The sequence below is a fragment of the Pan troglodytes genome, chromosome 12 (assembly GCF_028858775.2).
Source record: "Pan troglodytes isolate AG18354 chromosome 12, NHGRI_mPanTro3-v2.0_pri, whole genome shotgun sequence".
Classification (NCBI taxonomy): domain Eukaryota; kingdom Metazoa; phylum Chordata; class Mammalia; order Primates; family Hominidae; genus Pan; species Pan troglodytes.
Genome location: NC_072410.2, coordinates 105,894,509 through 105,915,097, shown reverse-complemented (window position 1 = coordinate 105,915,097; position 20,589 = coordinate 105,894,509).

Genomic DNA, 20,589 nt, shown 5'->3' with positions numbered 1-20,589 from the left:
TTAACAGTTCTTCTCTCAATTTATCTCTCTCTTCTCACATTTTACTATGAGCAGCAAGAAACCACAAAGCAGCTTGGAAATCCCCTTGCTAAAAACCAGGCTCATCACTTAGAGCTTCTGCTTTCCACATACGTACAGGAGATAATTTCACTAAGCGTTCTTTCACTACCTAATGACGAGGACCCTTCCTCTAGTTTCCAGATGTATGTTCACCACCTCCTCCTAAGACTTCACCAACAGCACCCTCAAAGTTCACATTTCTCCTGACAATCTCTTCAAGGCAATTAAAGCTTTCTCTGTTATACTCTTCAAAATTCTTCCAGTCTCTCCCCACTGTGTAATTCCAAAGCTCCTCCTACATTTTTAGGTTTTCATTACCGTAGCACCCCACTTCCAGTTACCAAAATCTGCATTAGTTGCCTATTTCTGTATAATAAATTGTCATAAATTTGGTGGTTAAAACAACATCCATTAATTATCTTGTTGTTTAGGTGAGTCAAGTGTCTGGGCAAGGCTTGCCTGGGGACCTTTGCTCCAATTCTCACAAAGTATCGGCTAGGGCTACTGTCTCTTCTGATATTCTGGGTCTTCATCCCGCCTCACATGTTTGTTGGAAGAATTATTTTTCTTGAACCTGTAGAACTCATTGTGGTTGCTCCTTCAAGACCAGCAGGAGAACTTCCCTTTAGGTTTATCTGACTGCTTTTAACAATTCACCTGATTAGGTTGTGCTCAACTAAGAAAATACCCTTTTTGATTAACACAAAGTCAATTGATTAGAACCTTAATTATATCTGTGAGATCCATTAAGCTTTGTCATATAAGGTAAGCAAATTATGGCAGTTGTGTCACATCATGTTCACACCCACATTCAAAGATTAAGGATTATACAGATGAGTACACCAGGGGGTGGGAGCAGAAATCTCGGGAGACATCTAAGAATTCTGTCTACAATAGCCCGAAAAGATGTTTAAACAAGTTTAAAGGCCCAATACATTTCTCCATTTTATTCTCACATGAATACTTTTTAAAAATATTTTCCTTCATCATGCAAATTATATTGGGCTTAGTGTATGGACTAAATTAAACCTACTTCTCATTGTTGTAAATCATAGCTTTAATACAGAGTTCTAGTCTGGGACTCAGGAAATTTGCCTTTTAATCACATTTCTGTCCTAAGCTGACATGTTGGGTATTCTCAGGGAATGGAACCACATCTCACTGAGTTTCTATTTCTTTTTAATATATTGAATATCTTACTACCAGTTTTTTCTTTTAGCTCCTAGATTCTTTGGTTCAAATATTTCTCTATCTTGAGGTATAATTGTTTGACAGCATATTTCTTAATGAAAAGCAGACTTAGTGAGTGAGGGAGGGTAACAAGAGCCACAGGCCACCAAAGATGAGATAAAAGGGGAAAGGATGAGGGGGCTAGAGTTAACCCCACCCTTTATTGCCCAGAGGAGACAGGCTCTGCTTGGGAGTTTGGATTTGGAATCTCTTCCCAAAAGAGATTTTAAGTGAGCCTCTCAGGAAGCAAGAAGAATGTGTGTACTCCTAGTCCATGTACTTGCCCCTCTAATCCTGTGGCTGAAACAACCTTTGTCTTCACAGCAGCTGAACTGAGAGTGTGAATGTTAACTCTGCCATTTTCATGATTAAGTGGTTTTATGGTACGAAAAGTTAATCCAAAAAACTAGGAGCTTAGAAGCTAGAGGTCTTCATCAGTCAAATTTAAAACCAAATAAGATACCCTTAGCTTCTGTATGTACTAAATTCAATCTTCAATTTTTAAGGGGTAATAAAAATTTTAATCAGCCCACACATCTTTATGGTTGGAACATTTCCCACAGATATGATAGCAAGTTCTGTGGCTAAAGTTTTCTATCAAAGCTGAGTCTGTCTGATAAATGACGAGTTTTGCAGGCCTTTCTCCAAGTGAAGGCAAGTCTCAGTGGAGACAAAGGATGGGGGTTGGTCCCAGAATGGGTGGTTGTGTGACACAGTGTTAATTGAATACAGCTGCTCCAGGTCTGAGATAAAATTGATGGGCCCCTTTGTAGTCTGAAGATGCAGATTCTGAATGAACAACATTAGCTCAGAGTCTATTGAGCTCCTGAAGCTCTGTCCAGACTGATTCCTGTTCATAGACAAAGGGCAAAGAAAGATCCTTAGAGTAGAACAAAGAATCTTATGTTGTTACTGACAGACTTCTCCACAGAGAGCTATTTAGGCAATAAAGGGGAGATATATAGAGACTTTGTGTCTAGAGTTACATTGTACTCTATAGAATAGTGGTCAAATACACATGCATGCACATACACACACACAAATACACACATACACATACACACACACGCGTTTAATAGACAAGAACTAATCTGCAGGAAAACTACTGTAATCTCCACTTTACAGATGAGATTAGTGAGGCAGAGAGAAGTGAAGCAACTTTTCAACGATCACTAAATTGTGTGTGTATGTCTGAAAGTGAGGAGAATTGGAGAGATAAGAAGCAAAGTGTCTAGATATCAAAGAAATGTTCTCTCCATCGATTTCCTTGAGGACACGCAAATTTATGGCTTACAACGGTACACCTGGAAAAGATGGCCTAGGTCATCTGTCTTATCAAGATAAAATTTAAGGGAAGATTCAAGACTTGAATTACACTTTCCCATGTCAAGATCACTGTGATATATGCAAGTTAAATTATAGGCAATCCATCAAATAAATGCTAAAAACTTCTGAATTTCTGTAGGTTCCCCCAAAGAACTAGATTTAAGTTTAACAATATCGTCTCTTCCTTTTCTGTGATGACCAGACCCCCGGTGTACTCTGACAAAGAGCAGTATACCCATATTGCAAGGTTTCTCAACGGCAGCATAGTGGACATTTTGGGCCAGGTGATTCTTTGTTGTATGGAGCTATCCTGTGCAATGAATGATATTTAGCAGTATCTCTGGCCTCTTTTAACTAGATGCAAGTAGTAGGTCTTGTCTTGCAGTTTTCTAGTTGTGACAGTTGAAAATGTTCCTGGGGTTGGAGATGGAGTTGGGAGGAGTTACCCACAGTTAAGAACCACTGCTTCATTATAATGCAATTTTAAAAGCTGAGCTATTGCTCCCATTACTTCAGTCACTTTTTTTCAATCAAATATATATTGAGCATTTAAAAGGTAAAAGACATTGTGTACATTTATATTTTCTGCACTTGGTCCTTGAAGAATATTTTACATAAGTAAATCAACTATCTGCAAGTATGAATTGAGTTTTACAAGTTTGTAATCTGCATATTAAATCTTGAATATTTTATTCAACATTATTAGGATTTTTTTCATGTTTTCATATGGTCTATGTAATTCTTATTTTAAGAATCACATGATACTCCATTAAAAAATGATTACTGCTTGGTCTATTTTTAAATATTAATAATATGGTTTGGATCTGTGTCCCTGCCCGAAATTTCATGTTAAATTGTCATCCCCAGTATTCTGGTGGGTCCTAGTGAGGGATGATTGGATCATGGGGATGGATTTCTCACGAATGGTTTAGGATCATCCCCTTGGTGCTGTACTCACAATAGTGAGTGACTTCTCACAAGATCTGGCTATTTAAACGTGTGGCACCTTGTTCTGTCTCTCTTGCTTCTGCTCTAGCCATGTGACAGGCTTGCTTCCCCTTCACCTTCTGCCATGATTGCTAGTTTCCTGAGGCCTCCCCAGAAGCCAGGAAGATGCCAGCATCAAGCTCCCTGTACAGCCTGCAGAACCATAACCCAGTCAAACTCCTTTATATATATATATATATATATATATATATGTATATATATATATATATATATATGTATATATATATAAATTACCAAGTCTCAGGTATTTCTTTATAGCAGTGCAAGAATGACCTGATACAATTAATCATGGCTCCAATTTTTATTTTAAGTAATGTCTCATTGATCATGTTCATATCTCTTTGAAGATAGTTCTAGAGGTAATTAGTAGGCTAAAGTGTGAAAATATTTTATATGATTCAGATTACCACAAACTTTCTAAGAAATATAAAAGTTCTCAGGTTGGAAGGCCAAGGTAGGAGGGTCACTTGAGCCCAGAAATTCAAGACTAGCCTGGGCAACAGGGTGAGACACTGTGTCTACAAAAAAATTTTAAAATTTAGCTGGGCATGGTGGTACATACCTGTGGTTCCAGCTACTAGAAAGGCTGAGGTGGGAGGATTTCTTGAGCCCAGGAGTTCAACTATGCAGTGAGCTATCTTTGTGCCACTGCATTCCAGGCTGGGTGACAAAGTGAGACCCTGTCTCAAAAAAAAAAAAAAAATGTTCTCAGGGTCCAAGATCAGCATGGTACGAAAACACTGGTTTCCTATACCTTCTGAAACAACACTAATAACAATATGTTGAGTGCTTACTATGTACGTTGCCCTGTTTAAGGACTTTTTAATGTGTTGGTTATTGATTCTCATCATAACCTAATATTATGAGTACTGTTTTGTTGCTGCTGTTGTTGTTTGGTTTGGTTTGGTTTTTTGAGACAGTCTTGCTCTGTTGCCCAGGCTGAAGTACAGTGGCATGATCTTGGCTCACTGCAACCTTCACCTCCCAGGTTCAAGCGATTCTCCTGCCTCAGCCTCCCAGGTAGCTGGGATGACTACAGGTGCTCGCCGCCATACCTGGCTAATTTTTGTATTTTTAGTAGACAGGGGGATTCACCATGTTGGCCAGGCTGGTCTTGAACTCCTGATCTCAAGTGATCTGCCTGCCTCGGCCTCCCAAAGTGCTGGAATTGTAGGCATAAGCCACTGCTCCTGGCCAGATGATGGGTACTGATATTAGCCCCCATTTTACAGAAAAGAAAATCTAGCAATAAACAAGGTTAACTACCCTGCTCAAGGACACAAAGCTGACTAGTGGCAGAGCTAGGATTTCAACTCAGTCTAGGTTCAAAAGCTTTGGTCTTAACTATTTTGCTGTACAGAAATCCCCATGGTATACTCTTATTTTATGCATAGGAAAACTATGTAGACATGACGACAGAACCCTCAAAAGCTGATGCTTCAGTCTATAAAATGAACATGCCATGAATGAAATAAAGTTTATATAGATGCCAAAATGAAAGCAATGTCAATAGAAATTAAACTGTGATTTGAAATATTTTGTGGGACATGAAGCCCACATTCCTAACCCTAAATTCAATTTGATTATACAGAATAGAAAAAGTCTTCCTATAGTCCCTTTTGGGTTGTTCCACTGGAATATATATACACATTAAAACTAGAAAACATAACCATTTCCATAATACTTTATATCAGAAAAAAATATTAACAGTCTAAAATCTTAAAGCTAGTATCAAGCCATATATCCTATCCTTGCCCAAGTTAACCCATGCAAAATTAGAACCTGAGTTTATTCACATATTAAGTCATAGTCCTTATCATGTGCCGGGTACTGGAAATATATTAATAAATATTGTTTCATTTCTGCTCTCATTAACTTTACAATTTAATGGATATTGATATGTAAAAAATAAGCACATAATGCTGTGAAATGTATTAAAATAGAGTAAGATAATGCACAAACTTCCAAAGCAGTAGAGAAGATGGGATAATAAACTGGAAGATAGGGCTAATCAATATTACAAAGCATGTGTATTATGGTTTGCATATGTCCCTCAAAGGTCATGTGTTAGAAAAGTAATCCCCAATACAACAGTATTAAGAAGTGGAATCTTTAAAATGTGATTAGGTCATGAGAGTTCTGCCCTCATGAATGGCTTAATGCTGTTATCTTGGAAGTGCATTAGTTGTTGCAGGAGTGGGTTCCTGATTAAAGGATGAGTTTGACTCCTTCCCTCTCTTGTGTATGTATTATTTTACCCTCCTACCTTTTCCCATGGGATGATACAGCAAGAAGGCCTTTGCCAGATGCTGGCCCTCAGCCTTGGACTTCCTGGCCTCCAGAACTGTAAGAAACAAATTCCTGTTCTTTATAAATTTCCCAGTCTCAGGTACTCCATTATAGTACACAAAATGAACTAAGATATGCACCTGGGCAGAAGTTACCTAGGACACTAAGGAATTAAATGGAGGGCATACCCCAGAGATGGAAGACAATGTATAAACACATGGAAGAATAAGACAGAATGGTGTGTTTAGAGAATTATAAGTAGGTCACTTTTCCAACAAAATAAGTTGTAAAAAAAATTAGAATGGGTAATAATACAGATTAAAACATGAACTTGTTGAGTGAATGGCACCCCCAAAACAGTCTGCGAAATTCCAAAAATCAGACAGTAATCTATTTCATTTATTTATTTGCAAATATTCAAGGATTTTCTGTGATGAAAGGCATGGGACTTCAGTGAAGAAGGCACAATGCAGAGCAAGACAAGCAATGTCATTTCCGCATCCTTTTCCGCATTGATTTAGTTCCCAGGAGGTAGAAACAGACAAGACAAAGAACAGGTAAACAAATAAACAAAAGTAAACAAGATAATTTCATATAATCAATATATAATGATGAAAATAAAATGATGATGTATGAGAAAAACTAAGAACTCTTTCTGTTTATGCCTAGTGTTCCATTATTGGAATGCTATGCATATGGGAGTTATTTATATCTTACTGCTCAAGGTCATTGCCAAGGTCTGATTTTTCACACATGTCTGTTATTCAAAAAATTGCAACCTCTGGCATAAATGGGTAAAATTGGATTCTGTGAGGCCTTCTGAAGTGGTAATACTTGAACTAGGAGCTGAGCGATTTGAAAGAACCAGGCACATGAAACCTCAGGAACACATAATCCCAGGTACGGAAAACAAGAAGTGCAAAGCCATAAGGTAAGTCTGAACTTGCCATGTTCTAGAACAAAAAGAAGCAGAAAAGGCAAGATAGAGAGTAAATAAGTTCAGGAAGGCATTTAGAGCATTTTAGGCTGTGGTATAGAGTTCGAGTTTTTTCCCCCAAGTGTCACTAAAAGTCACTGAAAAGTTTTACACAAAAGATTACACCATATTGAATAGATTCAATGGGGTAATAATACCAAGAACAGGGAGACCAGTAACCTATAAGACAGATGATAGTGGCCTGGAGTAATAGAGATAAGTGGATGAATTTAAAACAAGTTAATAAATGATGGCATCATTTTATGGGGTTGATCAATACTACTGATTTTGGGCCAGTGATTATTTGCAAGATTTTTCTACTCAATTAGTAATAGGTAGATACTTCCGAGAAGGCCAGTTTACTCACTGCTGTACTTTTCCCTCTCTCCAACACTGAAATATTACATAATTAATGCTTTCTGAGAGAATAATCTTTTCTATAACTTGTTTATGCCTAAGGAAGAGAAACAATAACATACACAGAGGCTTTGGTTTTTACATTTCTCTATGGCATGGCTTGATTGTGTGGCACAGGGCATTGCTCACCTCAGGGTCTAGTGGAGAGCTTGGCACACTAATTAGGGGCATTTTACACTGACTCAGCCTTTTCCTGGATATCTGCAGGCTTCTGCCTTTCGAATACCTGCCGACTTTTGTTTAGAAAGGCACAGTGATTAGCCCCCAGTGTCTTTTTCAAGCAGAGCTTTACTTAATGCTCACTCACAATCTTTGTCATACAGTGTCAGACAGATCTCTCTCCTCTGGACCCAGAGGAGATAGTAAGTTAAGACACAGCAGTACTTTGAGCCCTTCTTGTGGCCTATATCTCTACCCAGGCCTCCAAGATTCTCCCTAATTGTTCAAGATTCCTAAGTAACCAAATGCCACATCATGTCTCTACAAACCTTTCTATAGTTCCCAAGTAACTCATAATTTCTCAGTGAAATCGAAGACGTTGATTATTCTATTTGTAACATCTTTTTTTACTATAAGATAAAATATATACACACAAAAATCAGAAAATGTATAACTTAATGAGGTATTATTAGATAAACACTCACTGCAACCCAGTTCAAGAAAGAGAACTTTGCTGGCCAATCCAGACACCTCTTCATCCCAATCATGGCCAATCTTTTTCCTCAAAAGTGAACACCAATTTGATCTTTATATTATACTAATCACTTCTTTGTATTTTATCACCCAAGTGGACATCTTTATACTCTACAGTTTAATCTTCCAGTTTAAAAATATATTATAGCTTTGTTATTTAATCTGTAGGTTTCCCCTCCTATAAAACTCATAAGATTTTATTTCCTTATATCTGTTGAACAAACTGGATCACTTGGCTTATAGATTTTTCCACAGTCTAGACTTTGCTGATTGAATGCTCATGGTACAGCTCAACGTCTTCTTCTGCCCTCTGTATTTTTTGCAACCAGCAGCTGAATCCAGAAGCCTAATCAGGCTCATGTTTAATCCCTTTGGCAACACTAGAAGTTGTGTGATGTTCTTTGTCATCTTTGTCATAAGGCACATGATGTCTGGCTGTTGCCCTTTTCATGCCAGGAGATGTTGGTGCTCAGTGCCTGGGTCCATTAATTCACTGGAGGTTGAAAAAATGGTGACATTCTAATTCTTTATTTCTTCTTTATTTTTCTAAAAGTATGTATTATAGACTACATTTATAAAGGGACAATGTCTCTCTCTCTCATGCTTTGTGTACACTTGGTGGTACAGTTCATATAGAACAGATAGGATAAGTACATGATTCTTTCTTTCAACTTTTAGAAGAAGGTGGCTTTCAGTATATAGGCTTACAGAGCTCCCTCCTCTCTAATTTTCACATAGCGTTCAAAGATACCGTGGCCTTCTTTCTGAAACTTCTCTGTTTTGTTCCCCTGCAATTTATTTAGAATTCTTTTACCTTATCCTCTTATTTCTAATCTGCTCAATGCCAAATCTCCTCTTGGCAGTTTCTTCTCAGTGTGGACTTCTGTTTGGAAAAGGATGCATTGGCAGCTTAGTTTTAAATTTTCATGGTAGCCAACCTAGAACAGCTCCTTCAAGCATTACTGTAGATTCTCTTTCTAGAACCGACAAAATTATTCCTAGTTTCAGCTGCTATTCTAAAAGTAGTCCACAGCATTTTTAAGCAAGTAAATATTAACTGTTTTTAAGTTGTAGTCTCAGGTACTTCAGACATCTCTTGCTTCTTTCTGCTTCTGCCAGCACAGATGCTAATGTTGTTCAGCTGTGTCGCTGTTGGGAAGCTGCCCTCACACACTTGTATTTGGAACTCATGGGGATACCTGTCGCTTGGTTTTGTTGTAAGTGTTGTTCATGAGTTTTGGTTTCTCTATCCAAATTTTCTGTTAGTTTTTATTCAGATAAATTTAAAAAAATATGTTGTTGCTACAGCATCTTTCTAGAACTCCCTCAAATTAATCTAAATTTTGCTTCATATTCAGGCATCATTGCTGATGTTATGAAAATATTGGATCAGTGAATACCAAATCTGTAACCCTGATACTCCCATGTCTCAAAAGGTATCATGAAATTATTTTTAAAAATTTCTTCAAATATTAATAGTTAACCAATTATAAGTAATTATATAAGCAATGAGTAGTTATAATTGGTATACATCATAGTTATCCAATTATAAGTAATAAATGCCCATTTATGCATGATGTAGAACCACTGAATATCAAAGATAAATAAAAATTAAGTAACTTATTTATTAATTCACTTGCCAATTAATTCTTTAATAAAATGTACCAGACTGTCTACTAACTACAGATACTGTGTTACAAATTAGAGTAACACGTAAAGAAGGCATGAGCCCAACTTTTTGCTATAATTAAGCCATTCAGCACATCTTGCTGATGTGTACTATATGTCATGTTTTGCACTAAGTGTTGTTCTAGATTTATACTGGATGTAAACAGTCTATAGACACGTTCTTCCTATTAAGATCTGTGACCCTGGGGACATCAAGAGACTTCTATGAACTCTGTCTTCAAAGTGTGCATAGTAATACTGTTTTTCTACAGGTTGTTCATAAAAATTCAATTATATAGCAGTTCACAAAGCTTGTAATTTCTTAAGTGCTTTCTACTTGAAAAATTCATGAATTTGTTCATGTAATAAATATTGAGTACCCACTGCTATGGTTTGAACGTTTGTCTTCTCCAAAAAGTCATGTTAAAATTTAATTGCCATTGTAATAGTATTAAGAGGTGGGACACTTAAAGGCAATTGAGCCATGAGGCTACACTCTCATGAATGGAATTTGTGCAGTTATCAAAGGGAAATTTGGCCCCCTTTCTTCCTCTCTTGCCCTTCCTCTTTTCACCATGGGATGAAATAGCAAGAAGCCTTCACCGGATTCAGGCCCCTTGATCGTGGACTTTCCAGCATTCAGAACTGTACAAGCCCCTTGATCTTGGACTGATATGGTTTGGCTCTAAATATCATATAGAATTATGATCTTCAGTGTTGAAGGCGGGTCTTGAAGGGAGGTGATTGGATCATAGGGGCGGATTTCCCCCTTGCTGTTCTTGTGATAGTGAGTGAGTTCTCATGAAATCTGGTTGTTTAAAAGTGTTTAGCACTTCCCCTTTAGCTCTCTCTCCTGCCATTACGTGGAAACATGCTTGCTTCCCCTTCACTCTTCTGCCATAGTTGAAAATTTCTTAAGGCCCCTGATATGGTTCGGCTGTGTCCCCACCAAATCTCATCTTGAATTGTAGTTCCCATAATCCCCACATGTCATGGGAGAGACCTGGTGGGAGGTAATTGAATCATGGGGGCTGTTTCCCTATGTTATTCTTGTGATAGTAAGTTCTCATGAGATCTTATGGTTTCATAAGGGGCTTTCCTCTTTCCTCAGTTCTCATTCTTCTCCTTCCTGCTGCCACGTGACAAAGGATGTGTTTGACTCCCCTTTCATCATGATTGCAAGTTTCCTGAGGCTTTCCAAGCCATGCTGAACTGTGAGTCAATTAAACCTCTTTTCTTTATAAATGACCTAGTTTCAGGTAGTTCTTTACAGCAATGCGAGAACACACTAATACATGGACTTCTCAGCACCCCAATTTTATTATAAATTGCCCAGTCTCAGATATTCTGTTATAGCAGGACAAACAGACTAAGACACTACTGTGTGTCAGGCCCAATTTTAGTTTTGCAGGATAGAGCCAGTGACAAAGACAAGTTTCTACCTTCTATGAAGATACCTTCCTGTGGGAGAAGGGTGATTTTAAACAAACACATGATGAAAACATCTCAGGTTATGGATGATAAGTACTATGAGGCATTTGAAACAGGAATATGTGGCTGAGAGAAACCAAGGTACTTTTTAGACTGAATGGTCATAGACGACCATGACAAGGACTTTTTTTCCCCTGAGACCTCAATAATAAAAAGGAACCATCCAGGCAACAATGAGGCTGTTGAGTGTTGCAGCCAGAGAAACAACTGGTTAATGAGTTCTATATGACCAAGGAGCCGAAAGCAGTTGAGTGTGGCAGGAGTTGCATGAGAGAGTGAGGAACTGGTAAGAGATGATGTTGTAGAGGAAGCTGGAAACTGGACTGTGAAGGGCTTTATACTCCGGAAGTTTGGATTTTTTTAAAGATAAAGTTATAAACTATGGAACAGCTAAGCCCTTAGGAAATTATTTTAATAGTCCAGGTAAGAAATGGTAAAAGAACATCAGAGAAAAGATATCACCTAGGTAATAGTTCAGCTAAGAAATGGGAGAAGGGAATGGAGAAATGGCTGTGTCTTAGATGAGGATGACAGGAGTGAAAATGCAGAGAAGAGGTTTTATTAGCAAAATTAATGTTTTGAAGTGAGATCCAAGAGGACTTGCCAATGCATTGCTTATGAGGAATTATGTAAAGTGAGTCATCAAGAATAACTCCAAGGTTTTGGCTTAGGAAATTGGAAAGACGGTGAAACCATTTACTGGGATGTGACAAAACAGAGTGGGTGGACATATTGTTCTGGAATGGGTAGAAATAGTATTTGGTAAAGAATCAAGATTTTTCTTTCAAATATGTTAATTTTAGATACATATTTGACATTTAAATGAATACATCAAGGAAGCCTTATATATACGAGTCTGAGTCTGTGCTTTCTGGCAGAGGCCAAAGCTGGAAATATCAGTATTAGGTCAGTGGCATATAGATATTATTTAATGCTAGGTGAACTGTGGAGGTCACCTAAGGAAAGATAATTAAAGAAGAGACTTCTGGACTGCAATTGAGAAAGAGATTTAAAGAAAAAGAAAAGGGGAAAAAACAGAGAATAGTGCTGATAAGGAGATAGGAATAGAATCAGAGGAGTAAGTATAGTGTCTCAAAAGATAGCAAAATGATGGATTTTTTAAAAAGTAGAATGATCAATGTATGATCTTGCTGAGAGTTTGAGTAAGAGTAAGGAAATGATCATAGGATTTGGCAATGTCAAAGTCACTAACTTTGGTGACCATCGCAAGAAAGTTCCTTGGAGTGATGGGGTCCAAGTCCTATTTGGAATAATTATTATGATATAATTAGAGATGCCATGACTAAAGATAAAAATAGCAAGAGAATAATTGAATGCTAAACTCTGTAATAGTTTAGAAGCAGATCTGTACAGACCAAATTTTCAAGGCAGATGATATTTGAACAGAGTCTTGAGTGGTGGATATATTTAGAAAGCCAGAGACAGAGAGAAGCATTGCAATCAGGAAAACTAGGGACAGTGCAGAGTTTGAAATTGCTATGTGTCCTCAGACCTTTCCCAGGTGTAGGGCAGCAATTATATTTTTAAGAGGAAAGGTAAACTTCGCTTGAGGGTAATATTACTTTCTAGGCAGCCACAGAGGACAGAATACATCAACAATCTGGATCCCCCTAAACTGCATATGAGAGCCACAAGCCGATGCAGCTATTGCACACTTGAAATGTAATTTTTAATAATATTTAATTTTAATTAACTTAAATGAAAATTTAAACAGCCATAGGTGGCTAGTGGCTGCCAAAGAGGACAACACAGATATATTTCTATTATTACAGAGAATTTTATTGGACATTGCTTCCCTCGAGGAAAGATTCCTCATCATTGGCTTTAACTGCTAAGGGAAACATAGAGGCTCATTGGTTTAATTAAGGATTGAGAGAAAAAGGAATCTGATGACTTCTCAGTCCTCTCTGCCTCCCCACAGAGCTGAGAAACACACTGACCACAAAGCCCTGGATGATTTCCAAAGCTGTATGAGATGAAGAAAAGAAATGCCATGGAGAAATAAGCCAGCAGTCAAAAGATGCTGCTGTCCACAACTTAAATGAGAATTACATCAAGAAACCCAACTTAAGCCAGCTAGGTGTGCCAAGGGACTGAGACAACTGCCACCAGGCTACACTAATCCCAAGTCCTGAGAAGAGTCTCAAGAGGGAAGAGAGAACAGATTCCTTTGAGCACATTAGATTGAAACATTCTAAATATATAGATATAATCAGGTGGTAAGATTGCTTCAGAAATATGCTGACAATGCATGAAAAATTAACATCCAAACTTATTTTGCATTAGTCAGGCCCATTAGTTGTGCCACAAAAGGAAAAAACAAGTTCATATGTTCCTATTAGTAAGGGAAACTGAATGCTTAAACTTCTATCCTACAAATTAATTTTTTTTCTGTTTATTCTTGTGTTGACTCTTAGAGATTCAAACTTAAATGACTGTACTCTGCAGCCTCCTATTGTTTCCTCACTCTTCTATCTGATACCTATTCCCACATTCATTTTCTCAAAATACAATTTTGATAATAACATTTTCTCTGTCTTCATTATCTTAGCATTTCAGATCTTCTACTCTGTTCTGTGACTCTCACCACATTTGCTTCTATTCACAAGTATGCCTCAGCCATGGAAATGGGCCACTCCTAGTTCAAGCTTCTTGCAGAATATGTAAGTAAACTGAGGTCTAGAGAGGAGCAGGAATGTCTAAGAATGCACATTTTGTCAAAGTCTTATTCCTTAATATGATCAGTTTATTCAGGTTGTGATGTGTCTATCAAATGATTTGTATATAACTAATTTCAAACAAGTTGGAGTTAACTAACAAGAGAGCGAGATAGATGGCAATCTCATCAATTCTCTTCTTCTCTTCCTCCCATATGCTTTAATACATGTCTAAGGAGAATATTCTAAGGATAATAAGGAGAAAGCAGTCAACCACTGTTCACATTTCCTGATTGATTCAACAACCCTCATAATATTCAGTTTTGATGATATTAAGGTTGACTCATGTGCATGGACCTTAGAGGCAGACTAGATTCTTGCTACACTCAACTTTGACATGACACATGGGAGAAAGTAGATTAAGAAGTTTTATAGGAATGTATTGTCTTTGTGGAAGGCTATTGGCAGAAATCCTAAGGATATTTAAACATTAATCCTTTATTAAATTTAAGATTATCTCTATTCATTCTACAAGTATTACTGAATTGCATACTCTAAACCAGGCAGTGTATTAGGTAATAGAAAAATAAACAAAGCCAGTCAGTGTTCTTGTCTTATTAGAACGTAGAGACCAAGGTAGGAGATACTGACATTAGATACTAAATCTTATGAATGAAGGATACACACTTTTATGGCATATTCTGTTCCAAATGTTTGCCTGATGGTTCTTTGTTCCAAGCTCACTATTCTATATTATGACCTAAGAGCCATCCTCCTAGATTTCCAAGACAACTTTTTCAGCAGTGTTCTCTTAGATTTTGCCAGTAGGAAGTAATAAAGGGAGACTGGAGGCAGAGGAGAGCAAGACACTTCTTTCCTGTGTCTTGTTATTAACACCACCCAGGGGAAGAGGTTTGGTCCAGCCTCCAACTTATTTTAGCACTCTCAGAACCAGCCTCATTGTACCCCTTCAGAGAAGCTGCCAGCAGCCATATCCTTGATGTTAAAAACAGGGATGCTTGCACTGGAGTTCTTGAAAAAAAAAATACCAAGTCCACTAGGCTTTAAATTGTTAGTGCAAGTCTTAGTCATAAAAAGCTTCTAAAATCCTTATAAAATAATTAATAAAGTGTAATTTAATTCTATACATTGCACAATTACCAAAATAAAAACCCTTGGATTTATAGATTCATTACATTTTACAAATGAAACCTAGAAGTTCTGTGAAAAGACTGGGTTCCTGAGACTTTGAATGGGGTATCTAGAAAAACCTGAATGAAGCTGAGAATACTGAATCCCCACATTTTTTTTTTTTTTTTTTTTTTTTTGAGATGGAGTCTCACCCTGTCACTCAGGCTGGAGTGCAATGGCATGATCTCGGCTCACTGCGACCTTCGCCTCCCGGGATCAAGCAATTCTCCTGCCTCAGCCTCCTGAATAGCTGGGATTACAGGTGTGCGCCACCAAGCCCAGGTAATTTTTTATATTTTTAGTAGAGACGGGGTTTCACCATGTTGGCCAGGCTGGCCTCGAACTCCTGACCTTGTGATCCACCCACCTCAGCCTCCACTTTGTAATCTCAAAATGCTGGGATTACAGGTGTGAGCCACCGCGCCCTGCCAAATCCCCACATCTTTCTTAAGCTCTCTTACCAGCAGATGCAGCCCGTTCTTCCATAACAGAATAGACCAGTCTTCTCTTGCTTGTAATAAGGTCACCTAAGCCAATGGCTTTGTGAGGAGGGTTTTACTTTTCTCAAGATCTACACCCATCCCTCCTGACATCTAAAGGTTGAAATAGAGTCGGATCTCAGCATATTCAAGGGGGATAAGGCACAGAGGCTGGCATAGAAGAAGGCTCATACTCCTAAAGACATGCAAGATTTTTATATTTGTATTGGCAGAAAACTGAATGATATACATGGGAATTCTAAGGATTTTAAACTAAGAGGAATATATCATTGAATTGGGTTGAATTTATTGACATCGGTGCATGAACCTGAGATTCTGGGTGTGATATGTTGGCTTGTGTGCTAATAATAATATGTAGTCTCCCAGGAGCCTTTAAAGGGACACATCCCTGCTGACACCTTGATTTTAACCCAGTGAGACCCATTTTGGATTATTGTTTTCCAGAACTGTAAGAGAAATTTCTGTTGTTGTTAGCCACTATATTTGGATTAGTTTGTTAAAGTGGCAATAGAAACCAGTACACTCTTTTAGCCTAGACAGCCTCTCTCCCTCTTCCTACAACACAACCAAACTCAAACTGAAGTCACCAGATCACCTGCCCTTAGAGCTTGGGCCATGCAACATCCTCCAGAATGGAGTTAGGCAGTTCTGCAAGGCTTAGCTGTGGAATGAAGTGAGACCGCCCCATCTCATTAGCACAGGAGAAACTGGAAACTAGAAAAAAAAGAAAAGAAAAAAAAAACTTTGGGAACACAGGAATACACTTTTAGATCTAGTTTTTTTTAACTGAAAAAAAATTTTTAGAATGTATAATATGTTTATATCATTCAAAAATTTCAAAAAACACAAAAGGGAAAACAGCTTTACCCTTATCCTCATCCATCTACTTTTCTCTCTTGGATCACCTACTATTATCAAAGGAACAGATAATACTTGGAGAGGGGAGCTTCATATACTGGGTCTTGGGAAGTCTCTCTGATAAGGTAGGATCTGAGCAGAGATGTGAATTAAGGGAGTGATGGTTGCATGCAGGCATCTGGGGGAAGAGTGCCACCTTTTGCAGAAGCATCATTTAGTGACCCATGAGAATGATTAAGTTAAAAACAACAAACCAAGAAAAAGTTATAATTTTCTAAGGAGTCAAAACATTGTATTGTGGAAGAAGTATATTCTCTTCATGCTCAGAAGATGAAGCATTACTCATGCAGATTACACTATGGTATACTGGAAGAAAAATAAAAATCCAAATGATTATTGTTTTTTAATGGTGAAGCATGTTTTAGGATAAAACCTTGCTGTAACACTGCTGAAGAGATTCTAAAGTGGGTTGAAACAGCCCACTGACCCTTGACCTCCCACAGATCAGAGCTCACTTCCCATACTGGCTGCAAGGTTAGAACAGATGAGAATTTGATAACATATGAATATACAGTGGTAGAGTTTGTAAGATGCAAGAAGGGATTCAACACTTAACTCTTTTGGCTACAACTGGATCACTGCTAAACTATTAATCCCATTAGTCACTGGATTAATTGTTTTACATTCTCTGAAGACTCTTACTTTAACTTACAGTAACAAACAAGCCCACCAATAAAAGTGAAAAGATCTGGGCACATTGGCTCACGCCTATAATCCCAGCACTTTAGGAGGCTGAAGCGGGAGTGTCACTTGAGGACAGGAGTTCAAGACCAGCCTGGCCAACACAGTGAAACCCAGTCTTTACTAAAAATACAAAAATTAGTAGGCTGTGGTGGCGGGCACCTGTAATACCAGCTACTCAGGAGGCTGAGGCAGGAGAATCGCTTGAATCTGGGAGGCAGAGGTTGCAGTGAGCAGAGATTGCGCCACTGCACTCCAGCCTGAGTAATGAAGCGAGGTTCTGTCTCAAAAACAAAGGAGGAGAAGAAGAAGAAAATTTTACTTAATTTCTATCCAAGGCCAGTATGTTTTCAGTCTAGTAAAGATGATAAGTTTATATTGGAAAATAAGGTTGCTTCTACTCTGGTATGAAGGAGCCACCTCTAGTCCATTCCACTGTGTGGATTGATAAGCAGAGATGACCCAACTGGAAGACCAAAAGAATGAATTCCACAGTCATTTCTTTCTCACAGAGGACAGCTTTAGGTTCCCTCTGCAGAAGAGAAAGAAGGGGCCTTGGCCAACAGGTTGTTAAGAAATTTTAGCACCACAAACAGACTCAGAATAAAAGGAAACATTCCAAGAGTTGAAAAAGACAATTCATTCAACTAAATAAATGGAATGGTTCCAAGACTGGAAAAATACCAGTGGTGCGGAAACAAAAGCTATAAATACTGCTCCTGGAAAGAGAACACTCAAGACTGTCATAGACATGGCAGGAAAAATGTTGAAAAACCAGAAAATTGGAGATGCTGCAGCTGCTTTGCAAGGGACAGTCTTGGCCACTGGAAATAGGGGAGGTGAGAGCAAGAGATAAGGGGAAAGGGTCAGGAGTTAGAGCCATAGGAGAGGAGAAATGTTTTCCTCTCACAACCGAGGCTGGCATCAGGAAAGGTGGTCCTACAGTTGTCATGACGTCATGAGTTGGAACACAGAAATGACAAGGAACTTGCAATCCTTTCCTTCAATGCACAAAATGCCCAGGATAGTTGGCCCACCAGAAAAGTCTTTCTGGAATCTCAAGAGTCTGTATAGTAAACAACACTGGTGCAGTTTCCCTTTCCTGTTGATAAAAAGCCTAAAAGTGGTTGGACATGGTGGCTCACACCTGTAATCTCAACACTTTGGGAGGCAGAGATGAGCAAATTGTTTAAGCCTAGGAGTTCAAGACTACCCTGGGCAACATAGTGAAACCTTATTTCTATAAAAAATCAAAAAATAAGCCAGCCAGGTGTGGTGGTGCATGCCTGTAGTCCCAGCTACTCCAGAGTCTGAGAGGTGGGAAGATTGCTTGAGGCCAGGAGGTCAAGGCTGCAGTGAGCCATGATCATGGTACTGTACTCTAGCCTGGACAATAGAGCAAGACCCTGTCTCAAAAAAAAAAAAAAAGCCTGAAAGCACAAAACTGTGGCCCCAGTTCTTTGTATGCTTCTACATGGAGAAGCTGGAGGCCCAGTAACATTGTACCATTCAAATATTACCCCTTGGCCAGGTGCAGTGGCTCACACTTGTAATCCTCGCACTTTTAGAGGCCGAGACAGGTGGATCACCTGAAGTCAACAATTCAAGACCAGCTTGGCCAACATGGTGAAACCTTGTCTCTATTAAAAATACAAAAATTAGCCAGGAATGGTGGTGGGCACCTGTAATCCCAGCTACTCGGGAGGCTGAGGCAGGAGAACCACTTGAACCCAGGAGGTGGAGGTTGCAGTGAGCTGAGATCTCACCATTGCACTCCTGCCTGGGCAACATGAGCAAAAACTCCATCTCAAAAACAACAACGATAACAAAAAAACAAATATTACCTCTTTCGACACAGTACATTAGGGCAGCCCAAACTACCCACATTAAGGCTTAAGAGAATTCAGGTCTCATAAAGAAGAGATTTATAAAAATCCATGGCAATTCTTACCAAAGCAATGTGAAATATGTGTGCATGAATGCAGAGCAAGGCATTTGTCAACAGACTTTAATAGAAAATAGTGAGGAGGGCGAGATGAAGGGACACCTCATCCAGACGCTGATGAGATTACAGTTTGTCATTCACACCAATTTCCTTTCACAAATTAGTTTCCAGAGTCTGATATTTTAAAATCAAACCAGGTCTCTAAAACCCATTTTATGTTGGTAGTCTTAACAGCTAACTTGAATCATTTTCCAATCTGGAAATGAAAATCTGAAAGGTTTATAAATGCTCGGCATGGCCTGCCTGGAAATGTCATTCTACATTTCTCCTCCCCTGACAAAGTACTTAAGAAGGCCCTCCATGTGAGCTGAGTAGCTACTTTTTCACCCCACATTTTCAGAATTTGTCTTGACACACAGGAAAGTTCATTCAGAAACACAAGGAACTCTGGGATTTTTAAAAAACTTCTTGGCTACGTTGGGGCAGTAGAGAAGTTATTTCCAATTTGCCTGAAGAATAAACCAAATGAAGAAAACAAGAGAAGCTCTGAAATAGCCAAGTGGGGAAATGGAGACCTTGGGAAGTGGAAATGCAGGTAGCCTTGAGGAGGACAATTCCACAATTACACAGAGAGATGTATACATAGAGATGCCAAGAGCATGGGCTCTGAAACTGACCTTTATTAGCAAGGGGCAAATTACTTAATCCTTCTCGGTCTCCATTTTCTCATTGATACTTAGATAAATGTAGCTCAAAGAATTTTTATGGGGATAAAATGTATGTAAAATATTTACCATAGGACTTGGTGCCAGCATAATAAAGTATTTGATTTATTATCATTATTATTCCTGTTGATATTTTTAGATGAGGCTCCCCTCAAAAATGTGCTTAAGATAATTTGTAACCGTGACAAGGCCTAGTCTTCAGCAAACATGTTTATTCCATGGTTGCAATTCTGATTCTGGTCCTCTATGAGTACCCATCTTCTGTGCGGTATATCTAACAAGAAAAATTTCCATATACCCCCAAACTTGATCTAAACTTTGGCAAGAGGTTATACCAACTTATTCATACCAACCCAGCACTTTAACAAATAACAATTTAGATTGGACTATGTGCTTGTCACCATGCAAACATGCCAGGGCAACAAAAGTCAATAAATGTGGATCCATCATCCAAGATTTATAGTCTAGGCAGCATTACAAGGCAAGATATGCCCAGTACCAAAGGATCAAAAGAGACTTTTAGTGTAGCTGAAGTCAGTCTCCAGATGGACTGCATTGACCCCAAAGGACTAGTCGAATTGGAATGGGTAAAGTGTGGGACAAGTACAGCCCCACAGGGAACATGGGGGAAGGGGCAGTCATGTGAAAATTAGCATACGTGATGGCAGGTTAGCTTTAGTTTTTAAAAGATTACATCTTTCAAACATACAACATTTAAAAAAATGAACATATATGAATCCACTAAATCAATATAAACCTGATTAATATGATTCATAATTTTTGGTTACAAGAA